At 39.6% G+C, this 3957-nt stretch overlaps 1 pseudogene; it reads right to left on the reverse strand.

The window, feature by feature from the left end:
• Positions 1 to 418: 418 nt before the first annotated feature.
• LOC113869298 lies at positions 419 to 2567 on the reverse strand (annotated as a pseudogene).
• Between the last annotated feature and the right edge of the window lie 1390 nt (positions 2568 to 3957).

A 3957-nucleotide genomic window follows, 5' to 3' on the forward strand; every position in this document is an offset into this window, starting at 1 on the left:
CTTCTAGGAGCTCCTCCTCTTGATTGATATTAAGCTTGGTGGAGATTATCACTGGGAGCTTCTCATTTTCCTCTAAATGAGCATATTTCAAATGCTCTGGCAATGGTTTAAGCTCTAGTGTAGGAGATTGCTCCACAGAGGGAAGTGACTTGGCACTTTCAGTAGAAGAAATTTCTGCAACATTCAAGTCAAAGGGGTTAGATTCAATTATACTTGCTGAACTCAAAATATCACATTCTTCCCCTATTGATTTTTCAATTTCCTCAATAACAGAAATTGCAGAATTCACATTCAAAAAGTCAGAAATACAATTGTCACATACAGAAGAATTATTACAGTATTCACAAATGGAATTGTCTATAAATTCAGAAAAATTAAGAGCAAAATCTTCTTCTAAAAATTCAAAACATTGATCATCTATCAAATCATCCAGCAAATCAATTTGGAAAACAGAGTGTTCTTCCAATGGATGCTTCATGGCGTCCAAAATGTTGGAGCGCACAATGCTGTCTCCAAACTCCATAGTGAGCGTCCCAGCGTGCACATCAATTTTTGTTCTTGCAGTCTTCAAGAACGGTCTTCCCAAAATGATTGGTTCAGCACCTTTCACTGACTCTCCCTCTTGCATGTCCAAAATGTAAAAGTCAGCTGGAAAGATGAGATCATTCACTCTAACTAATACATCTTCAACAATCCCAGCTGGGTTTGTTATGCTTCTGTTGGCTAACTGAATAACCACACCTGTAGGCTGCAGAGGGCCAAGAGACAGTGAAGTAAAAATGGACAATGGCATGACATTTATAGATGGTCCTAAATCTAGCATGGCATTCTCAATCATATTATTACCAATAATGCATGGGATAGTGAATGTTCCTGGGTCCTTACATTTCTCAGGCATTGTGGACCTTTGTTTTTCAAAGAGTGCATAAACATTCCTACCCATATTTACCTTCTCATTACCCTTAAGACGCCTTCTATGGGTGCATAAGTCTTTCAAGAACTTGGCGTACTTGGGTATTTGCTTGATTGCATCTAGTAGAGGTATGTTCACCTCTACCTTTCGGAAGGTCTCAAGAATCTCTTTCTCAGCCTCTTCAATCTTCTTGCTTGGCTGGATAACTCTCTGAGGAAATGGTAGAGGAATTGGCCTATCAACATTTTCTGCCACCTTTGGTTGGGCAGATGTAGGTTCTGGTTGTTCTTGAACCTTTTCCTCTCCATTTAGATCAACTATAGATGGAGCACATTTTGGGTCTTCTTTCTCTTTGGACACTGTGGGCTCTTGCATCACCTTTCCAGACCTCAGAGTGATTGCACTCACATTTTTAGGATTTGCTACAGTTTGTGCAGGGAGGTTTCCTGAACCTTGAGATTGCATCTGGTTCAGAGATGAGGCTAGTTGTCCCATTCGGTTCTCCAAAGTCTTAATACTAGCCTCGGTTCTTTGCTGGAAAGTGATGTTGTTCGTGGTCAATTGCTTCATGAGCTCCTCCAGTGATGGTTCATTTTTCTGGTGTGCATTTGGTTGTGAGGAAGATGGTTGGTGATGTTGTTGGGCTTGTTCTGGTTGATGTTGAGATGGATGGAATCTATTTGGGCCAGCATGATGTGCTTGATATTGAGTGTCGTGCTACTGGTTCTGTTGTTGAGAATTGTTCCCCCATCTCAAATTTGGATGGTTCCTCCAGCCTGGGTTGTATCTATTGGAAGATATATCCTAATTGGGCTGCTGTTGCGAATTTGGAAAAGGAAATTTATTAGTGTAAATATTTGCAGCATAGGCCTGAGGATTACTTTCTAAAGTATCAGACTCTGGTAGTGTAGGACAGCTATCAGTGTAATGGTCTGTAGCTGAGCAAATACCACACAACATGGCTGGAATGGGTGGTGGAGCAGATGAGGATGCAGCAGCACACTCTTTTGCATAGAAGCCAATTGCTTCACCATGGATGCCAATTTATCAAGCTTGTGTTCTATTTTACTAGACTCAGCAACTTGAACTTCACTCACATTTCTGGTAACACAAGAATTTTGCCTTGTTGCAAATTGTTGTGAGTTGGCAGCCATATTCTCTATCAAATTCCGGGCTGCAATTGGAGTTTTGTCAACCAACGCCCCTCCACTTGCGGCGTCTATCATGCTTCGGTCCATAGGGTGCAGTCCTTCATAGAAGTACTGTATGAGCAATTGATCACTAATTTGGTGATGAGGGCAGCTAGCACACAACCTCTTGAATCTTTCCCAATATTCATAGAGGGTCTCTCTTTCAAGTTGCCTTATCCCACATATTTCCTTTCTTATGGACGCAGCTTTTGATGCTGAAAAAAATTTCTCCAGGAAAAGTCTCTTCAAGTTGTCCCAACTAGCAATAGATCCTGGAGGGAGATAGTAGAGCCAATCCTTGGCTGCATCCATCAGAGAGAACGGAAAAGCCTTTAACTTGACATGCTCCTCAGGCACACCTTGTGGTCTCATAGTTGAACAAACAATATGGAACTCCTTGAGGTGCTTGTGCGGATCTTCACCTGAAGGCCATGAAATCTTGGCAACAAGTGTATTAGTCCAGTTTTTAGAACAAAAGGAGCATCAATATCAGGATACTGTATGCATAAAGTTTGATATGTTACATCTGGTGCAGCTAGTTCCTTTAATGTTCTTTCATTGTCAGCCATGTTTTCAATTTCAAATTATAATGAATAGGGTGATGAATAGATAGATGAAGGAGCTGAAAACTCTTCAAAATGTTCAGAACTATTCCTATATGTTCTAATGCTACTATGAAATGTCCTATCAATCTCTCGGTCAAGTGGATACAAGTCCCCAGGATTCGATCTGGTCATGCACTAGAAACTAATTATAAGGAATGAAAAGAAGTAAGCTAGATGAAACAGCAAAAAAAGTAGAAAAAATCAGATGACAATTATGCAGATCACACTTGTATTTTCATACAGATCACCATTATAGGTTTTAATTTCCATTATAGGTTTTAAGCAGAGGAGATGGAGAAATTGGGCAAGTGTGAAGGGAGTTGTTTCAGTTCTAGCCTTTGCTTTTCTTCTTCTTTAGCATCCTTTTTCAGCTCTTCTTTCACTATATTTTCTGCAGGTTTTTGAATTGGCAGAGCTTCTAGTTGCTGCTGCACTTCTATGATATCTTCTTCATTCAGAGTTTCAGATTTGTCATTCCCTGCAGATATTATCTCTTCTAACATAGCGGTTTCATCAAAATCTTTCATATGGTGTTGTGTAATGAAAGTATCCAGTATATCTATCTTCATACATGTATTATCTTCAACTGGATATTTTAAAGCTTCAAACACATTAAATATTACCTTCTCATCTTGAACTCGAAGCATAAGTTCACCTTTTTGCACGTCTATTAAAGCTCTTCCAGTTGCAAGAAATGGCCTCCCTAGGATCAAAGGAATGTTAGAATCCACCTCCATGTCCAGAATTACAAAATCTGCAGGAAAAATGAACTTATCAACTTTAACTAATAAATCTTCAACAACTCCATATGGATAAGTGTATGATCTATCAGCTAGCTGCAGCGTAATGTTGGTAGGCTTCACTTCCTCTATTCCAAGTTTCTGCAGAACAGCTAATGGCATCAGATTTATGCTTGCTCCCAAGTCACACAATGCTCTTCCCACAGTGCAGTTTCCTATTTCACAAGGAATGCTAAATGATCCAGGATCTTTCAACTTTTGAGGAAGCTTTCTCTTAAGAATGGCACTGCACTCCTCTGTCAAAGGTACTGTTTTGTCATGCTCTAGCTTCCTTTTTCTGGAAAGTAGTTCTTTCATGAACTTTGCATATGAAGGCATTTGCTCCAAAGCTTCTGCAAAAGGAATGTTAATTTGTAATTTCTTAAAGACATTCATAAACCTTTCAAATTGTTCCTCTTGTTTAGGATTTTGGACTCTTTGAGGATAGGGTAGCCTCTTGTATTTTTCTG

The sequence above is a fragment of the Abrus precatorius genome, unplaced genomic scaffold, assembly GCF_003935025.1.
Source record: "Abrus precatorius isolate BTA unplaced genomic scaffold, Abrus_2018 Scaffold6, whole genome shotgun sequence".
Classification (NCBI taxonomy): domain Eukaryota; kingdom Viridiplantae; phylum Streptophyta; class Magnoliopsida; order Fabales; family Fabaceae; genus Abrus; species Abrus precatorius.